The sequence below is a fragment of the Pipistrellus kuhlii genome, unplaced genomic scaffold (assembly GCF_014108245.1).
Source record: "Pipistrellus kuhlii isolate mPipKuh1 unplaced genomic scaffold, mPipKuh1.p scaffold_m20_p_4, whole genome shotgun sequence".
Taxonomy (NCBI): Eukaryota; Metazoa; Chordata; class Mammalia; order Chiroptera; family Vespertilionidae; genus Pipistrellus; species Pipistrellus kuhlii.
In genome coordinates this window covers 80,084,517-80,105,735 of record NW_023425540.1, presented here as the reverse complement: position 1 = coordinate 80,105,735, position 21,219 = coordinate 80,084,517, and the positions used below count along the sequence as shown (strand labels likewise).

At 46.5% G+C, this 21,219-nt stretch overlaps 1 pseudogene; it reads right to left on the bottom strand.

Moving 5' to 3' along the window:
• Nucleotides 1-3,191: 3,191 nt before the first annotated feature.
• Nucleotides 3,192-15,205, bottom strand: LOC118703689 (annotated as a pseudogene).
• Nucleotides 15,206-21,219: the final 6,014 nt, after the last annotated feature.

Below are 21,219 nucleotides of genomic sequence, written 5' to 3'. Positions count from 1 at the left end.
TTGAATTTAGAAGCAGAGAAAGTGTCCCTCAGTCCTTCTGAATGCTGGAGGCTATGAGGCTGCGGGTTGTAGGGAGCCTCATCTCCTGCCACAGGAAGGAAGCTCCTCTGCTGTGAGAAGGGAAGAGGTGACAGAGGCAGAGATGGCGAGTGATGAATTCAAGTGCTTGGTTTCAGTTATACCTGAACATGTCTGCTCTTCTGGTTACTCTTTCTTTGATTATAGTTTAACAGTGACGAGTGTGGCCTTCTGGAGTCAGACCAGCTATGTTTAAATCCCAGCTCACGGCCGCTGTGTGTGTCAGCAGTTGTTTTTTTTTTGTCTTTTGTAAAGTGGGATAAATGAGGGTGGTTATGAGGAATAAAAGAGATACATGCAAAGTGCTTGAAATAGTGCCTGAGAGATAGTAAATGTTTCAGACGTGTCTCTTCCTTCTCTTCCCAATAATAATAATAATGGCACCAAATGTTATTATCTACTACACAACTACTATGATATAAAATTACTTTTCCCAGCTTTATTTAGGTATAACTGACATATAACACTAGGTTTAAGGTGTATAACTTGTTTGTTTGATACACTTATATATTGCACATTGATTACAACCACTTCCGTCACATCACATACTTATCATCTCTATTTTGTGGTGAGAATATTTAAGATCCACTCTCCTAGCAACTTTCAAGTATATAATATAGTATTATTAACTATAATCATCATGCTGTACATTAGATCCTCTGAACAAATTCATCTCATAACTAGAAATTTGTACCCTTTGACCAACATCTATTCATTTTCCCCACCTCTCAGCCCTGGTAACAAATATAATAATATTATTATACCTAATAATAGCTATAATATATTATATCCAACAATAATCCCCTAATAATATACTACTACTAAAATTATCATTACTATCTCTAATAATAATAGTAATAACCACAAATTCTTCAGTATTCTTCTAATAAGTTAGGCTTCTTCTTATCATTTACAAAAAAAATCACTGAGATGAAAGAGCCCTTTAGAAGAGGATACCTGCATCAATTTGATCCGCCATTGGGCGCAGGGCCTGACAATCAAATACGCTCTACCAATGGCCGGAGTGCTGACAGCGTCCTTTGTCCTTCGGACAGAAAGTGCACTCGGTGGTAGGACCTGGGAAACAGGAAGAGGCGGGGCTTCTGCCTCAGCTGCGGGCGCGAGGCGAGGTGGCTTCGCAGGTGGCGAGCTCGGGTTCCCAAGCTTGCAGTTCCCGGGTGAAATGTGACATTGGCCCCGTGCCCAGAGGGCACAGAGAGCTGGAAAAGACATGCTGCTGCCGAAGGGTAGGTGGACCTGCAATGCTCATCTTCGGTGCAGCGCTGGCATTTCTACGGTGGCCTTCAAGGGGTTCCATCACGTGCAAGTTTCATGGTCTCACGACACCTCGCTCTCTCAGGGCTGTGCCCCTGGACAGGCTCCCGGTGCAGGGAGAGTGGCCGGAAGATGCGTTTCCAGGGCAGGGGTGGGGTGAGGAGCCTCCCATTGCCTGTTGACTTGTCTGCCCCAGGCGTCCTCTCTGTGACCTCCAAGGTGCTGGAACCTGACTGAGGTCAGAAACAGCCTCCTGCAGGGCCAAGCTGGCCGAGTGAAGCGAAAAAGCGGGTTGAAGATTGAACTGGAGTCCATGGAACTGAAGTCCTTATTGCTTTATATTCTGGCTGGAGGTTTCTACTTAGCTCTTAGCAACCGGAGTCACCAAAAGCCACCACAGGGCCCCACCATGGAGGAGTGCAGAGGCCAGAGATGGAGAGGATGATGCCACCGCATTGTCTGGGCTTCTGAATCCGACTCTATCCAGACCCCTGGCCTCCTCGTATAAGTGGACCTGTCAATGCACCGTCTGCTTCACTGGTTCCAGTTGTTTTTCTGTTGTTTTGCACTGGGAAGAGACCTGGCAATTATCACCTCCAAAGGGAAACAGGTGCCAGCTGTATTCAATTTGAAGCTTGAAAGGAAAAGAAAATTCCAGGGCTGTGGACTCCGAACGCATACCCTGGACCCAGAAAGAGTGGGGACTGCCAAGCTGTAGTCATCGTCACTGGACTCCAGAGGCAGGGCTGGGCCAGGAGGCCGTGCATCCAGACTGACAGGAATGGCAGCGGCATACGTCAAGGTCCAGGGCAGGTAGGTATGCTGCTTTGGAGGGGGAAGTGGAGTGCCGTCCCTGGCTGATGGATGAGAAGGACTCAGCGTGAGTCTGAGGGATCCTCATTTCCAGGAATGCTTTGTTTAGGATAAGATTCTTGTTGAAAAGATGGTGGAAGAGAGAAGTTCAGAAAACTAGGTGGTTTTGTTGTTGTTTTAGAGAGAGAGTGTGTGTGTGGAAGGGAGGGGAGGAGAGAGAGAGAGAGCAAGAGAAAAATAGATATGAGAGAGACACTGATTGGTTGCCTTCATACTCGCCCCTACTGGGGCGGGATCAAACCTGTAACCCACGTATTTGCGCTTGACTGGGAATTGAACCTGTGACCCTTGCGTGGGCCAGGGCTGCTTTTTATTTTTTTTTAATTTTTTTTAACTGCCAATAACTATGTAGGGTGTCATGTAGGTCCTGGACTTAACAGGGCGAGCACTTCCCAAGTTATATAAATGTACACCTGAAACTATGCTCTATACATGAAACTAATATAAAATTGAATGTGAACTGTAATTGAAGAACAAAAAAATTAGAAAAAAAGAAAACCAGGTTCTGTTTTCCAGTTGGCTTCTGCAGGAGCAGTGGTTTCATTTGTTGAGCCCCTACAGGGCCTTAGGCACTGCTCATTATCTTGATCACCTGTCTTAGCGCGCTACCTGCATCCAGGGGCCATTTGGCCAGTGCTTGCTGTACCGAACGGGCGGTGAACGGGGTGGCCAGGCTCTGTGAAGTTCCCCCCCGGGGGCGGCTCAGAGGAATACTGACGGAGAGGGATGGGTGCTTTCTGTTCCTAGTAGCAATAAATCCAGCAGTGCGCCTTGTAGGTGATGCTGAAAGGGCCGATTTCCGCACACACTACCTGACCTTGAGAACTTTCTGGGAGCCATTCAACATTCTGATGGCGTAGACAGCCAGACCCATCTGGCTACTTCTCTATTACAGTGGTGTGTCCTTCCCTATCCTTAAAATACAGGGGAACTCAACCATGCTGTGGGTTTCGATTGAGAAAGAATCATGCCTTTGCTGGGATATACTTCTCTGAGATGCTTAGCTGAGTGAACACAGGATCTGCGGATTGCAGTTTAACCTGTAGAAAAATTTATGTAGAGGCCTGTAAAGGGGTTTGCTGTTTCTTTCTGGAAATTGGCCTTCAGATGGAGCTATATTTGACCTGCACGTTATTTGAAGTAAATCTGAATTAAAAGTAAACATTTAAAAGTTGGAAGTGTTTATATTAAAAACTCTGATTTTGAGCTCCTCTTAAAAATCAGAACATGGGCCCACATTCTGCAAGCATGGCAGACTTGTGGCTGGCGGCGAGTTTGACATGCTTCCTAGGGCAGTTATTCCCCAACTTTTTTTGGCCATGCCCCATCTAAGCAAAAAGTGAACCTTATTCACATGGAGGAAGCCTAGAAGGCCATTAACTTGGTCTAAACAAGCTTCCAAAGAACATGGCATCCGTGAAAGAGAAAAATAAAAGAACGAAAGGACAGTTGAAGCTCTGAGGAAGAAATCACTAAGAAATTCTTAAAAATAATACGAATGGTATGAAAAAAAAATAAAGTTTTAAAATATATAATAGAGAACTGAAATGCATAAATATGTCACGATATATATTTATATACTGTATATGAGGCCCCCAGAACCATAAGAAATGCAAAAAATTCACTGTTACTAACTCATTCTCAAACTGCCCCCCTTAAAAATCTAATTGCCCCAGTGTGGGGTGTGTGCCCTTTGTTGGGAACCACTGGTGTAGGGTAAGAATCAGCTGGCGGTGAGAAGCAGCGCCCCCTGTAGTCAGAGCACAGGCTCTGCAGTTCCCACAGCCGCTGCCCCTCCTGACTGGGTTATGCGCAGACTGTGCTTCTCATTTTTGTTATGATTGGTTTTACAGACAGACATTGGGGTTTAGGATTCTTATCTTGGCATCTAAGCTGAAAGATACGCCATTCTTGGTAGTTATTACAGCTTGTTTGTTTGTTTTTAGTTAATTAAAGAGGGAGTCATTAAGATTCAATAGTTTCTCATCCCTTTTTGGCGTTGAGGAAACTGAGTCCAAGCAGATGTTAATCACTTGCCCGAGGCCACCTGACAGGGCACGGCTATTCTCCCTGTGGACTATGTGTGCAGGTTCTGCTCCTTTTCAGAGCCACATTTTCAGATCCAGTTTAGTAACTGACCATCTGGCCTCTGTATCTTTATCCTGCTTCCCGCCCTGCTCTATTCCTGCCTTTCCTTCTTCTAAATTATTTTCCACTAGTCCCAGTTTTTAATTTATATTTTATCATTTTGTATTACATATTTCTTGGAGTCTACTGTATGTTCTGTGTGGGTAGTGGATGCATAAATACAATGTAACGGATTTTAAAAGTCCAAGAAGGGCCCAATTGCATGTTGGATGAATTGTCTTAGACTTGCACAGCCAAGGGTCAGCAAGCCTGAGGGAGGGCTGGTGAAGGATGAAGAAAAGACAGACAAAGAGAATAAGCTGGGTTTAGGTGGATCTTCTGTGCTTGGCTGAGGCCACAGAACATATCCAGACTGTAAGCTGATGTTGATTTTATAGTCAGACGTAATTTACAATGTTCTTGTAAATTTCACTTGTTTTGGCAGCACTTGCTGCCCCTCCCACAGCCCATTAGCTACCCAGGAAAGATCTAGGGAGCAGTCACAAGATTAAGCTTAATTATGCTTAGAGGACTGTTCCCTCTAAACTGGGATTTGTTTTCGTCTTTGCCAGCAGGTCAGTCCAAGGCTTAACCCTATAACCGCTCCTTATAGACTTAGACTGTGGCTCTGTCCTCAGCACTTGCCAGATTAACCACCCTCTCCCCAGCTTTTACCAACAACAATGTATTTTGCTTTCCTGGCCCAGGCTGATGGCTTCAGCCCAGAGCGGCTGCGATGGGTCAGTCTGGTGTCAGGAGGAGGTTGGCAGACTCTGTCCTCAAACAAGCTGCATGGGGGGGATGGAGGGTGTGGGGAAGGGGCAGCTTCACCACCTGCCTGGCATCGGGATCTTGGCTGCGGAAGGAATTCCAGGCTCTGCTGAGTACTCCTCTGTCTCCTGCAGGTCCACTGATACGGCCATTCCTGCAGAGATCGGGAGAGAAGACCTCCATCCAGGGGTTTGTCTTGTTTGATTTTGAACATGTTCCCTCACATCCTCTCTCTCCCCTCACCTTACCCTTCCAGTCCGTGGTTTACAACCAAACACCGAAAGTCAAAACAGAAGGGCCATTTTTACATACTTCGGCTGTTTCAGGCTAGGGAAAGGAGCTCACAGCGTTTGCGCTCTTGTTCTGCACCAGCTAATGTGCTGTGTTCTCTGGGTGAGTGCCTGCTTCTCTTTGATTTCAGAATAACCTAGAAATGGGTTGTTAGACCTTGTATGCCTTGTCCCTGGCTGACTTCTCTAACTGCGTCTCCCTGCCTTGCTTCCTCCAGTCGAACTGGCCTCCCTTCACCCCAGTTCTCTCCGGTCTCCCTCCCTTCCCCCGGCTGCTCTCTGTGCTGGGAAGGCTCATGCCTCCTGGTCTTTGTTTGGCTGGCTCCTTCCACCCCAGGTCTCAGCTGAGGTATCCTTGGAGGCCTTCTCTGATGCTGAAGTGGATGAATCTCTTACAGAAGCCTTTCTTTAGAGCACTCTTCAACACTTTGAATACTTTTTATATGATTTTTAAAAAAATATTCCTTTCATTACCCTGTAACTTGCATTGGAAGTTTCATGCATGTAGAATCGTGTGTGTCTGGTGTACTGTTATGTCCCCAAGTGTCTAGCACCATGGTCGGCAAACTGCGGCTCGTGAGCCACATGCAGCTCTTTGGCCCCTTGAGTGTGGCTCTTCCACAAAATACCACGGCCTGGGCGAGTCTATTTTGAAGAAGTGGCGTTAGAAGAAGTTTAAGTTTAAAAAATTTGGCGCTCAAAAGAAATTTCGGTAGTTGTACTGTTGATATTTGGCTCTGTTGACTAATGAGTTTGCTGACCACTGGTCTAACATATAATAGGTATACAGTACAAATCTGTTGGATGAACGGATGCAATCCCACGATTTGAATGTTATTGTTGTTGTAATTATTACTAACAGCTACTACTTATTGGGTGCCGACTTTGTGCCAGTCATTGTATTGACTTAAAAAAAAAAAAAAATCTAGCATCTTATTTAATTCCACAATGATCCCAGTGGGGTGCGTTGTATTATCCCAGCTCCTCAGAAAGGGACCCTGAAGTTCAGGTCTTTGCTCATGGCCACCCAGTCAGCTGGTGATAGAGCTGGGATTGAACCTCGGGTTTCTAACAACAAGGCCGTGCTCCTTCCACTCTGCCCCTGGGCTCCTCTCCAGAGCAGTCGGGTGCTGCCAGGACTTCCTGCTTGGCGTCTCCCAAGGCACGTGAGTCCTGCGGGGAAGGAGGGCGGAAGGGAAGGTGGGAAGCCCCTGTAGGTGTCAGCTGAGAAGGAAGGCTGAAGAGGAGGTAGGGTAAGGGATCTTGCTTTCCACAGCTGGGCTGACAGGAGGGGCTGGCCGGGAGCTGGGCTGAGGTTGGGTTCACATCACTTTCTTAGTCTATCTGGTCGCCATAACAAAACACCACAGACAGCATCGATGGCGCCCACTCTGGGGGCTGGGAGCCTGAGATCAGGGCGCCAGCGTGGTCAGGTTTCAGGGAGGGCTCGCTTCCTGGCCAGCAGAGGGCTGCCTTCTGGCTGTGTCCTCAGGGTTGGGAGAGAGGGACAGGGAGGGAGGAGGACCCACCTTTAGGACCGCAGTTAACCTTATCTCCTTAACAACCTTTCTCTGGAAACAGGCACACTGAGGTTAGGGCTTCAGCATATGAACTTGAGGAGCTGGAGGGTTGACACAATTCAACAAGTTCCCAGAGGGTTTTGGGGAGCCCAGGATTTGGGGCCAGACCACCATACCTTTAAACCCTGGCTGGCCCCGGCTGGTTTTGCCCAGTGGTTAGTGTGTTGGCCCAAGGACCGAAGGGTCTCAGGTTCGATTCCCAGTCAAGGGCATGCACCTCAGGTGCAGGTTGGATTCTTGGCCCTGGTCAGGGCATGTACGGGAGGCAACCAATTGATGTGTCTCTTTCACATCATTGTTTCTCTCTCTCCTCCCTCCCTTCTTCTCTCTCTAAAAATCAATAGGAAAAATATCCTTGGGTGAATATGAAAACAAACTAACTAACAAAAACCAATAAAAACCCTGCCTGGCCCTTTCCTAGTTGTGGGACCCTGCTTTTCTGAATCTTAGTTTCCTCCTGTGTGAAATGAAAAGGCCATAATCTGTCTGCTTCATAATGTAGCTATTTCTGTTTGTATTAGTTATTGTCATTATTTTTATTCTCGAGCAGGCTGACTATAACTTTTCTCTCTCTTTTCTCCCCCTGGAAGTTATTTTTAAAAGTCTTTGAAATGTCTTTTTCTGTATTTGGCCCAAGCAAAATGGAAATGGATAGCGTTGTCACCACCATGTCCCCCTCCCTCCGGCTGCCTGGCTGGGGGGACACTCAGGGAAAGAGTGGAGATTTTGGTTGAGGGCGGCTGGTTTGCTATTGTGCGGACCTATCTTCTAAAGCAGGTTTTTGTGTGTTTCCCCCCCCCCCCCCCTTGTCCCTCCTTTTTTCCTTTCCTGCCAATGTCAGGCCCTCTGTGTCTCAGCTGGATTTAGAGATTCAGACAGCAGGCACCAGACCCCAATCGGGCGCTTCCAGTGGAAAAGCCTTTCAATGCCTTCCTTTTGACTCAGAATAACATCCAAATTCTTTATCGTCCTTCTGCTCCTCAAAATACCCCTTCCCCCTCCCCCTCCTCCCTCCCCCTCCACCCTCCCCCTCCACCTCCTCCCTCCCCCAGTCCCAGCCCCAGGGCCTTTGCATGGGCTCTTCTCACCGCTTGGAACTCTGTTTCCCTTTGATCCCTGAAGTCTCCATTCATTGACATCTCTGCTCAGGTGTCACCTTCTTAAGGGCTTCTTCCCTGGACCCCAATAGAAAATAACCCCCTTTTGCTATTAAGTCATGGTTGGGCATAACCTCAGTTAGGGGTATCAGAGAAAAGCTGGGGGCCCCGTTAAGTTTTCATTTTAGATAAGCATAAATAATTTTTCTAGTATTGTCTGGGACACACTTGTACTGAATGTTATTCATAGTGTAGCTGAATTTCAAATTTAATTGAATGTCCAGTATTTTATTTGGTAAGTCTGGCGGCTCTACCCTCTAGAACAGTGGTTCTCAACCTTTCTAATGCCACGACCCTTTAATACAGTTCCTCATGTTGTGGTGACCCCCAACCATAAAATTATTTTCCTTGCTACTTCAAAGCTGTAATTTTGCTACCTGTTAATGAATCGTAATTATAAATTTCAGTGTGTTTCCAATGGCCTTAGGCGACCCTGTGAAGGTCTTTCGCGACCCACAGGTTGAGAACTGCTGCTGTAGAGCCTAAGAACATCGGAAAACACAGATATTTTCATTACGATTTATTAACAGTAGCAAAATTATAGTTATGAAGTAGCAACGAACATAATTTTATGGTTGGGATCACCACAACATAAGGAACTGTATTAAAGGGTCACAGCATTCGAAAGGTTGAGACCCACTGCCCTTAGAGATAGGTGTTGAATGAATGAACGTGAAGCTAAGCTTAGCGCAGAGCCTGGCATACCGGGGCACTAAGTGGATATCTGCTACCATCTTCATCTTTTTCCTTATCTGGTCCCTTCTTGAAACTACAGTCTCCCCGTTCCCTTCCCCCTCTTTAGAGACAGGCGAGAATGTGTTTTCTACCCGAGGAACATCACCTGGCTCCTTAGCACAGCAGGGAATGTTCTCGCTGCCACTCCGGAGCCCCACTGCAGTGGAGTTTGGCAGGGAAACTCGGTGAGTTATCACAGAGCATTCCCTCCAGCGCTGGGTCATGCAAATATTTATTGCGAGCGTTAAATAATAAATGGAACAGCCTGCCCGATGGTAAATCTGTCATGTTTGGTTTCAGCCAGGAGTTGTGACGGCTCCGGAATTGCCGCCGGTTCCACTGCCTCCGCCTGCCCTCCAGAGGGGCAAGGCAAACAGCCCAGTTCTCCAGGGCGGGATCAGCAGGCTGATTAGTCACCTGGAAGCCAGGGGGCCGGCTGGGGATGCTCAGCCAGGCAGGGAAATTGGCAGGTAAGACCAGGCTGCCGCCGGGAGCCCACGCTGATGAGATGCAGGGCAGGCCTGGGCTCCCGCAGGCATGCCGCCACCACCGTTCTCGAGGGTCACCGTCTCGCTGTCCACATCTTACCTCTCAGCATTTCCCTTAACCCTTATGTCAGCTTCACTCGGGCTCGCTGGCCAGAGCTGGTGGCTTTCAAAAGGGGAGCCAACGTTCTGCCTCCTTTTCTAGGCTGAGAGGTGGGTGATGGGAGAGGAATGAGCCTGTGTGTCAGACACTGAGAAGCAGTAATGTTTTCTGGGCCTCTGATGAGTGGAACTCAAACACGTGGGCTCTTGAGGTATCAGATATGACTTGGAATCCTGACTCTGCCCTTACAAGCTTGTGTGATCGTGGACCAGCCACTTACCCTCCAGGGCCTGAGTTTCTTGAGCTGTGAGGTGGGGGGATGATGATCCTCTCTGAGAGAGTTGTCATGAGGATTAAATGAGGTCACGTAGGTAAAGGGGTCAGCACAGTGTCTGAGACCTGGGGAGTGTTCATGATAGGCCAGCTGTCATGGGTAATAATGGTCCAGAGAGGAAGTGATCTTGCCCAGAACTACAGACAGGGCTGCTGGGGTCAACCATGTGGGTGTGGTCACATTCCAGAGTATTGGGTGAGTAGGTGTTCTGGTCACACGGTTGCTGAGTGATGGAATTAAGGCTTCAACCTGAGATTTGATGGTTTTCAAGATAATGCTTTCTTCTTCCCCTCTCTCCTGTAGGGTGGTGGGAAGTGTGGCTTCTATTCCTGACCCCAGTCCTCATGATCTGGCGTTGGTGGTGTGCACACAGTGTTGAGGGGTAGAGTTGGAACCTAGCTAGCGTCAGGCTGTGCGGAGTAACGATACCTGTGCTTGGCTTCGAATCACTGAGAACCCAAGTGGAAGTGGCTTATACAGTCATGGCAGCTATTGTTTTTCAGAGCGTGGCCTTGTGGTTAGTCCATTTAGTGGCTTGCTTCTGTAACAGTGAATCCAGTGTCTTTCCACCTGTTTAACTCTTGTCATTTGTCGCAGGTGGCGCCGTAGATCACTCAGCCATTCTGACACGGCTTAGACCCGTGGTCAGCAAATTGCCTGTGCAAGCCACATGCAGCTCTTTGGCTCCCTGATTGTCGTTCTTCCACAAAGTACCACAGCCTGGGCGAGTCTATTTTGAAGAAGTGGTGTTAGAAGAAGTTTAAGTTTTAAAAAATTTGTCTCTCAAAAGAAATTTCAATCGTTGTACTTCTGATATTTGGCTCTGTTGACTATTAAGTTTGCCGACCACTGGCTTAGACCTTTGGTTCTCAAAGTGTGATCTCCAGACCAGCATCATCCGCATCACCTGAGAACTTGTTATAAATATCAATTAAATTCTTGGGCCCCACCCTAGACCTACTGAATTAGAAACTCTGGGACAGGGCCCACAATCCGTCTTTTCTTTTTTAAGTGTCACAAATAAGTTTACTTAAAATTAGCTAGTTACATATTTTTAAAAAGTTTCAGAACCTCTGTCGGTCAGCTTCCGTAAACTAGAATAGGTTGGTATGGAACCTGCAGTCCAACCAAAGAGCATCAACAAGTGATCATGTGGCTACTTGCTGACACATTTCTGTTGTCATCAAGACAGTCACAAACAAAACACATCCCTTGCCCGGATGAGTGGGAGGAATCCCCTTTCACAAGAGCTCCATAAAACATCTATGAAAGAGTGCTGATAATATCAGAAGAGTTCCAGCACCTCAGCTGGATATAATTCCCCACTATTCTCTTCTTGGTTTGATTTCTGTGACTCATGAAGACTTACTTCAGTCTTGTTGAGTTTGGGACCAAATGTATATCTGAGGTTTCACAAACTTGTAAAGTCTGAATAGTAAGTAGCCTTTTTGCTTCTGGTAGCATTAAAATTAGCATCTGGAAGTTGGCATAGCCAGTCCATCATCTGGTTCAGGGTTGGAGGGTATATTCCAGGATTCATTGCAGCATTTTCACTTCACTTCAAATAAAGGAGCTACGATACTGGAGAAGCAGAAGCTGCCAGTATGCTGTACTGGGATGTCTTTCACATCAGGTGGGAGAAACACGTCACTCACTCATTACAAGTTAGTGGAGCTGCTCTGTTGGGTATTATAGAGCAGGAAGTGGTCTCTGTTGTGTCCTGAGGCTTTTCATTGAATTATTTTAAAAAATATATTCTTACTGATTTCAGAGAGGAGGGAGGGAGGGAAAAAGAGAGGGAGGGAGAGAGGCAGAGAGAGAGAGAGAGAGAGAGAGGGAGAGAGAGAGAGAGAGAAACATCAATGATAAGAGAGAATCATTGATCAGATGCCTTTTGAGAGAGAGAGAGAGAGGGGGGGGGGGGAGAGAGAGAGAGAGAGAAACATCAATGATGAGAATCATTGATCAGATGCCTTTTGAGAGAGAAAGAGAGAGAGAGAGAGGGGGAGAGAGAGGGGGAGAGAGAGAGAAACATCAATGATGAGAGAGAATCATTGATCAAATGCCTTTTGCATGTCCCACACTGGAGACCGAGCCCACAACCTGGGCATGTGCCCTTGACAAGACTGAACCCGGGACCCTTCAGTCTGCAGGTCAATGCTCTGTCCACTGAGCCAAACCAGCTAGGGCTGGACCCCTGTTTCTTGAAGACGGCCATCACCAATGCTCGGGACATCTTGAAGCAAGCACAGGTGACGGCTTTAGCAATGCCAGAGACTGCTGTAGACAGAGCGGTAATATCTATACATTGGCATCTTCTAGGCGACCTCCACAGAGCCAGGGCACACGCTGTGAGGAAGCACGTGGGTTTGGATAAATGATGGGAGAGTTCCAGGGTAAAATGATGGTTCTGTTTCCCATCTTCCCAGAAGCCCTGTTACTGTGTCTCCAATAATCATGTTAAAGTCAAGTGTCTGCTGAATAGCCAACATTTTGAGTAGTCTACTTCAGTATGTTTTCCTGAATCTTTCTTTATGGTTTTATAAGTTGTTTGGATGAGAGCCTCTGGGCATTTTGCTTCAGTTTTTCTTCTCCTTAAAATCCTCTCTGATGGCTCTGAGTTTTGGGGTCCAAGTCCATATGAGGCACGGCCTGAGTGCACAGACCAAGCCTGTGCTTGTGTTTTTCAAGTGTACCTGCTAGTGAGGGCACTTCACACTTATTTGGAATCTCCGTTAGAAATTTTCCATGTAGCATAAACACATGTCCCCCATAATACCAGCATTGACTGCTGGTCCTTTATGGTAATTCTTTTGAAACCTGTGGTGGTTGAAATGCTGTGTTCCATATGCAGAGGCATTCCTGAGAAGGTGGTGGTGATCCCAATCTGCTACACAGCCTTGATCCAGGATGCCAAGTACAACACCATTTTGAGTTTTCCCAGACACTACTGTCGTGAGCAACAGGGATCTCACTACCCTCTGATTTTGATGATTTTCTGGGTCACTTGAATATATTGATATCAAGGTTTCATATATGCATCCCTCAGAGCTTAATGACGTCGAAGAGCTGAATTTCTGATCCACAGATGCATTCAAACTCTGTTAACAGATTTTTCTTCTTGTCTGAGTCAGAGTGTGTATTTGCTTAAGGCACGTGAGTTACACATTTGTACATAGGCGAAGTAACATGAAAAACCACGTTCACTTCATCACTGCTTCCTCTGGATAACGGTTTCAGTTTCCTGCTGGGGCTCTGCAAGCGAGGCCTCTAACCCTCACGGCCCCTTCCCTGGATGGCACCACGGGTCCATCCCTCGTGTTAAACATGTCTGTGTACCTCAGCTGACAGGGTAGCTTTAAGTACTTTATCCAGGTTTCTATCTTCATTATTCCATAATCTCAAAACCTTGTTGTCCTGAACAGCAGTGTACTCTCTGGTTTAGAAGTTGCACACAGCTGGGCGTGTATCATTTGACCTTGTTTTACTGACCAGCTAGCTGCCCAAGGGTTTCTGCTCAGAAACCTAGTAACATTAAGATAACATACACTATTCTCAGAGTCAGTGTCTGACTATAAAAGCTATTAAATTTACAACTAAAATGATAGTCTTCAACACATTTTCTACATTAACAAAAAGACAAATACTGTATGATTCCACTTGAGACAGAACAGAATGGGGGCTGTGGGGGCTGGGCAGTGTGGGGAGGCGCTGATCAGTAGGTGCAAGTTCTGCCAGTGCCAGGAGCTCTGGAGCTGGATGGTGGTGATTGCTGCCCACATGGTGACTGTACTAGTATCCTGAACTGTAATCTTTAGAAAGACGGTTAATATAGTAAATTTTATGCTATGTGTATCCCTACATCAATTAAAAAGGAAAGAACTTTTACAAAAATACCCTGTTTCCCCCAAAATAAGACAGTGTCTTATATTAATTTTTGCTCTCAAAGATGCGCTAGGTCTTATTTTCAGGGGATGTCTTATTTTTCCATGAAGAAGAATACAGTACACATTTATTGTTAAATGAAAACAAAGGAAATTTATTACCTGTATACGGTACAGTATTATCGTAGTTGTCAACACAAACCAGACAAACTGAATCCTACAGTATCAAGAATTTACTCATTTATTCAATGACAATCATGTCATCATCTTCTGGAACATCATCATAACAATCCAATTCCTGAATTTCCTGGTGAATTTCTTGTGACTCCATTTCTTTCAGAATCAGTGGACCAAGTCTCTCCTGTTTAGCCAAGGGGGGGGGGCCTTATTTTAGGGGGGATGCCTTATATTTCACTCAGAAGGAAACCTGTAAGTAGGTCTTATTTTCGGAGGATGTCTTATTTTCGGGGAAACATGGTAGTTAAAATGAAGACATAAACAATAGTACGTTTGAAAAATGGATTCCTTGTGCATTTGAAAGGGGGCTGGGAAGTTAAGTAGGCTGACCTGGGATCACGCTCGTGTACATTCCTGTGCAGGACTTGCCAAATGGAAGTCCACTCGGCAGCCCAGGTGAAAACCAAGTGTCATCAGAAGAATCAAAGCAAGCAGACAGCACAGGGGACCGTTGGCACCCTGTCCCCAAAACTTCAGAGGTGATTGATTATCTAGCTTCTTAAAGAAACAAGGAACTGTATCCAGCAGCCCAGAAAAAGAATTCCTCTCTACCTCACCACCAAAAAAAAAAAAAAGCAAAACTGCTTAAAAGGTGTGCCTTTGGCTTTAGGTGTGGGGCCCCTAGGATTCACAGCACGCAGTTGGTAACAGACGATTCTTAATAAAGATTCCCATTAAGATACCAAGAAAACAAAAAACACAACAAAAACCCACAAAGCTTTTCTCCAGGGGTAGAAGTGTGTGGACACAGGGATAAACCAGTTCCCACCATGTCAGCTGTCCTCTCTCAGCTGAGCTGACAGATCCCAGGAGGGATCTTAGCAAGGCCGTCTCCCAGGTCCGAAGCAGAAGCACAGGTTTCCTTTTCTTTCGGAGTCTGGCCCACGTGCACTTAGACGCTCTGTGCCTACAATTGGGAAGTATACCCCTGTCTCCAGGAAAGCACAAAGTCACATTCCGGACCTCATTCAGCTACCTGAGAAGCCACACCGACTTCCCAAGTAGCCCGCTTGCTGCTCACCCGTCTTTTTCTGAGGCTGCAAGAAACCCAAGGCTCTGCGCTCAGCAACGGGAGACAGCAGTGGGTGCTCCTATCCCATCGCCCTCACCCAGGGAGGATGAGAGTCCTGCTGCTGTCCTTTACTGAAAACTTGTCTGTCTTGTTGCTGTGCTCCACGCCTAGGAGTCCTTCAGGCCCAACATCCAAGGGTATTGCAGACGACATGAATCTCTCCTCCAGGCTGCCTGCCGTCTTGGCAAACCTATGGTCCCCCATGCATCCCTCCCGCAGGCTTCCTGCTTTGTCTCTCCACGATCTGTATTTGAGTACGGCCTCCCTATAATTCTGGTGGACACTAGACCAGGGATTTTTACCTGTGAGTAGCCAGATGGTAAATATTTTAGCCGTGTAGCCATTCAGTCTCTGTAGCAACTACTGAACTCTGCTGTTTGGTGTGGAAGCAGCCACAGGTAATACGTGAACGAAGGGGAGAGATTGGAAATTCATACAATGTTAAATGTGAGGAAACACTATTATCATACTTTTGATTGTTCTAACCACTTAAAAACAGTAAAAGCCATTTTCCTGGGACACTCAAAAGCAGGCGGTGGTCTGGGTTTAGCCAGCACCATGGTTTGCCAATCCTGGCTATAAGACGGACAAGATTCATCCTCGTAAACGGGAAGGACCCAGCTTCCCTTGCAACAGAAAGAGCCCCAGTTCCTTAAAAAAATTGAGATCTGGTTTACAAAGACGAAGGGGCATGTTGCTGTTGTTTGTCACCTGTGGTGTTTGTTACAGCAAGCTCCCCATTGCTGGTCAGCAGAACAGTTCTTGCCAAGAATCAGCTTACTCAGTGTCTTGCTTTTGGAGTCTAGACTCTTTTATTTTTTAGGCAGCTTCTTCATCTTTCCACTGAAGACAGTTTTCATTGTCCTGAGAAGACTTGCCATAATCCATTCAGATACCTGAAACTCCAGCTATTCATCCCTGGTGGCATCAGAGCCTGGGAAGGTAACGGTACATGCATCCAGGACAGTCTTTCAAGCTTCCTGCACTTGCTTTGTGAGCCTCTGAGATGGAGTTCCCTACTGCTGTTTTGTAGACAGGGCAGCTGAGCAATGTTGAGTGTCATAAAGGTTAGAGACACAGTGTCTAGAGCTACAGTTCAGCTTCCCAGTTCTGTGATTTTTTTCTGCCTGTTCTCTCGGCTACTCCCTGGAGGCTTGACAATGCTATGGTCTGGCTGCTGGCCTCTCTCTTTCCTTAGTAAAAGATAATAAAAATACTGTCCTGGCCAGTGTTGCTCAGCGGTTAGAGTGTCCCAGCACTGAAGGGTCTTGGGTTCAATACCTGGTCAAGGGCACATACCTCGCTTGCAGGTTTGATCCCCAGCCCCAGTGTGGTCACGTGCAGGAGGCAACCAATTGCTGTCTCTCTCACATTGATATTTCTCTCTTTCTTCCCCCTCATTCCTCCTCCCCTCCACTCTCTCTCAAAGTCAACGGAAAAATATTCTCAGGTGAGAATGAACAAAAATAAACAAATAAAAATACTGGTGACAACAACAATAAAAAATAGCTGCCATGTGAATGAATGGTTACTATGATCCCGACACCATCCTAAGCACTTTATATACCTTAGTTCCTTGAGCTAATAGCCACATATTATAGGGGAAGTAACCCAAAGTTATCACTAGTGAGTGGGTGGCTGACCCAAGTTTGGTTCCCAGAGCCCAAGCTTGATGCATTACTAGGAGGAGGCCCAATACTAAAATAGAATTGAAATGAATATTCAGGAGACTTTAACCCTGCCATTCTTACCCCACTCCCTGCTGGAAGCCTTTCTAAGATGAATATAATGGTTTTGTTTTGCTTTTGTTCCTTTCTTCCGGCTATTTGAGGTCAAATACTGTGTTAAAGAAACACCTGTTAATTTGAGAACCAGCTCTAGCCCTCTATAAATAAGACGATAGTTAGGAAAAGGGAATTCTTTGTTGTTTTCCTCTCTCGTATGGAGAATGGAGAGTTGAAGTATCTGCAGTTTGACATGAGCCAGACTGAATTGTGTTCTCCCAGAATCCACATGTTGAAGCCCTAACCCCCAGTGTGAGGGTATTTGGAGATGGGACCTTTGGGGGGAGGTTAGGTTTAAATGAGGTCATGAAGGTGTGGGGCCTTGTGCTGGGATTAGTGCCCATAATAAGCAGCCTCTGGTCTCTCTGCCATGTGTGGACTGCCAGTCTTCAGAATGGTGAGAAAGTAAATTTCTGTTGTCTATGCCCACCACTCTCTGGTATCTTGTTATGGCAGCACAAGGTGACTAAGAGCATGGGGCCTGGTCCTGGCATGCCAGGAATATTAGATTGCTTAGAATGAAAGATGAAAGGCGAAAGCTTAAAAGCTTCTCAATTTGGTGCTCTCCAGCCATTATCACTGCCAGTCTCTTTGGTTCAGAATGTGGGTGCACCTTGTGTGGCATTGAGAGAGTTGGAATTCATGGAACTCATAGTAAAAATAGCATCATAGATCATCACCGTCTTTCTAGAACTTGCTGTATTTATTGTTGAAGCTACAGGAAACCATGGTTTAGGCAAATATGGGGTATTTTCTTCCTATAGCAAGACACCTGGAAGTAGTGGCATTGGGGTTATTTTTGTGGCCCTGGTTAGCATCCCTGAGACTCACCTGGCCTCCCTCTCAGGCTGGTCTCATGCTGCCTGCTGTGGCTCTAGCCTCATCTGACAAGGTCCAAAGGCAGTATGGGGGGTGAGGGGCATGTGGGAGTTCAGACAGTTTTTCCTTGTATTTGTTTTCCAAATCACTCCAAAATGTAGCAGCTTAAAACAACAAACATTTATTCTCCTGAGGTTTCAGTCAGGATGCTGGCCAGGGCTTCAATCATCTGAAGGCTTGACCCGGTGCTGGGGGACCTGCTCCAAGGTGGATCCCACACACGCTGGCAAGTTGGTGTTGTCAGCTGGGGCCTCTTCTCCATATAGGACTCTCCATAGGGCTGCTTTAGTGTCCTTACAACCTGTCACCATGGCCCCCAGAGGGTGTGATCCAAGAGCACCGGAGGAAGCCACAGTGCCTCTCACGCTCTGATCCTGGAACTCACATATTGTCACTCCTGCCGTTCCCTGTTCATTACAAGTGAGTCACTACATTTAGTTCGCACTCAATAGGAAGGGAATGAGGCTCCACAGTTTGATAGAAGGAGTTCTGAAGAATTTGTGCACTAATTTTAAAATCACTCTTTATCAATCTCCTCTCCCCTCACACCCCCCCCCCCCTTTTTTTTTTCCAGAGGGCTCCCTCTCTTACGTCTCATTGGCTAGTCCTGGGCCATATTTCCCCCCAATCCAAGGCACTGAGCCAACTTTCCTGAGATCAGAATCCTTGAACAGAACTGGGGTTCTGTTAGTAAGAAGAATTGGGGTGGGGAGGATGGCTTTGGATGGCTATTGGCAGTGTCTGCCACAGTGCTTTACATATTTGATCTGTAGTTCTAACAACCTTGTAAAGGTATGGCTGTTACCCATAATTTGCAAATACGGAAACTATGGTTCAGGGAAGAAATTCCCCCAAGGCCATACAGCCAATGGGGTGGGAGGAGCAGGCCCATCTAGCTCCAAAGCCAAACCCTCTCCACTGTCCCATCATAATGGTGGCTCTATTGGGAGGTGGGGGGATTTCGATGTCCAGGGGACACTCGGAAATGTTTTGAGATATTTTTGGTTGTCACACTGAGTGGAGTGGGGAAAGTCCAGGGATGCTCCTGAACATTATGTGATGCACAGGACAGCCCCACACCGGAGAATTATTTGACCCAAAATTTCAACAATGTTAAGGTGTCAAAGTGGAGAGCCCCTATATTAGAACAAGTACTTGGAGGGATGGGGTCATGTTATCTCAGTCACTTCTGAATCCTCTGTGCTGAGCCCGGTCCGGACACATTGTAAGTGTCCACATTGTGAGACTTCAATAAATGCTGACTGAGTAAATGAGCAAACTTGCCACACCGCATTCCAGAATCTAGGAGGCATGGACTTGGAGAAGTGCAGGATGGTGGGGGATAGGGAGTAACATTCCCCTCCCAATGGATTCAGCCTCCTTCAGTCTCAGGAAAACTGGTGGGGACATTGGTCCAATACAGCCTGTGTTCCCCACTTGCCAAAGGGGATGTTGGTCAAGGTCAGCCACCTGTTTATCTCCAAGATCCTGGAAATGGAGGGACCAAATAAAGAAACACTTTTCTGGATCTACCCACTTTTAAATATATATTTTCTAATGAGTTTTTACAGAGAGGAAGGGAGAGGGTTAGAGTTAGAGACATCGATGAGAGAGAATCATTGATCAGCTGCCTCTTGCACACCCCCTACTAGGGGTGTGCCTGCAACCAAGGTACATGCCCTTAACTGGAATCGAACCTGGGACCTTTCAGTCTGCAGGCCGACGCTCTATCCACTGAGCCAAACCGGTTTCGGCAAGGATCTACCCATTTTTAAATGGACTAACCACCCTGGAGGAAACACAGTAATTTATATCTTCCCATCCTTCCCTTCTCTCCTCGATCTGTTCTCTGTAGGTAGTTCCTGGTGCTTCAGGGCAAAGGTAATGAAATTTCCTTCTTATGTCAAACTCCTTTTCTCAGCAGGAGTCAGAGCCCTGCATCAGCCAGGACAGCAGACCTGGGTTCTGGGATCCTGTGTCGGAGGTGCAGGGTGTGCCTGCAAGTTCACTTTCTGGTACAGGCTGGGCTGGCAGTGATTGATAATTACCTTGTAATTGACATTTCTGTACCCGCCAGCTCTTCATTGGATGTTTCTATATCATGTCAGTATATGAGAAAAGGCAATAGTCTGTAATGGATGGGCAAGATCAGTTTTTTTCTAGATGACAGTTTTTACAATAAAGATAGATCCTTGAATTTATTCTAAATGTGTCTCCGGTTTGGCACCACCAGCAGAATGTGTATCATATCCTCACAAACACTCAGGGATTATTGTGTCTATCTTGCAGTTTAAATGGGCTCAGAGAAGTTAAATGGCTTGACCAATATTCCACAGACAGTTAGTGGTATAGCAGGGATTTGAACCTAAGATAATCTGTTCACCACTCACAACCCTGGACTTTCCAAGTTTCCAGGGCTGTCAGGCTCTCAAGCTGTGCTCTGGTGGTGACTAGGACCCCTTCTCCAAAGTCTTGGCTACTGCCGGAGATGGAATGTTTGTGCACTGCCCTCCCCTCCCCCCAATTCATATGTTGAAATCTTAACTCCCATTGTGATGGTATCTGTGGGTGCAGCCTTTGGGAGGTGCTTAGGTCTTGAGGGTGGAATTGTTTTAAATCATGTCAAACCACAGAATTCTCAGAACAACGCTAACTGAAGATCCGTAGTAAATCCTGGTGGTGAAGAGATTGTCACAGCTAGCTCCTGAGTTACCTCCATTTTCAACCTTTTACCCTCCCGTCTCCATATGAGCAGAACTGTTCTCACAGGACCGAAGTACTGGTGTTTTCTCAAAAAGGAAGGAAATTTAAGACTGAGGGCTAGTCTGGAAGCCATAGCCTCTCTTTAGCCCACCTTCTGAGAAAGGTTAAGCAAATTGTTAAGCAAATATCGATAGCATCGAACAGACTGAGTACAGCAGGAAGGCTGTGGAGGGTTGGGAGGGGGAAGGTAAGAGATCAACCGAAGGACTTACTTGCATGCATATAAGCATAACCAATGGATGCAAGACACTGAGGGGTGTGGTGGTGGTGGTGAGGGCATGTGTGGTGGTGGGGGGGAGGAGAGGAAGAGGAATGTAGGGAAGGCTGGAGGAAGGTCAGTGGGGGAAAAAAGAAGACATATGTACTACTATTTGTAATACTTGAAACAAAAACAACAATGGAAAGGATTGAAATACAAAATAAAAAAATTCTATTTAATAAAGGCAGAATATGCAAATTGACCATTACTTTGTGACAAAGATGGTGGCACCCACATCCAATAAGGAGGGAATATGCAAATTGATGTGACAAAGATGGCAGCAGCTGGGCTGGGATGTTTGCCTCGTTGCCATGGTTATGATGCAGGTGTTCCGCCCTACCCCAGCTGCTCTGGGCCTCTGGGCAGCATGCGATGGTGGAAGGTGACTCTGGGCTGGAGTAAAGGCAGCGTCCAGAGCAAATGTCCGAGTCCCTGGTGCTGGAAGCCAGGGGAAGGAAGGCCCATCCTTGCACGAATCTTTATGCATTGGGCCTCTGGTAAATACATAAATAAATAAACAAACAAATAGCGTG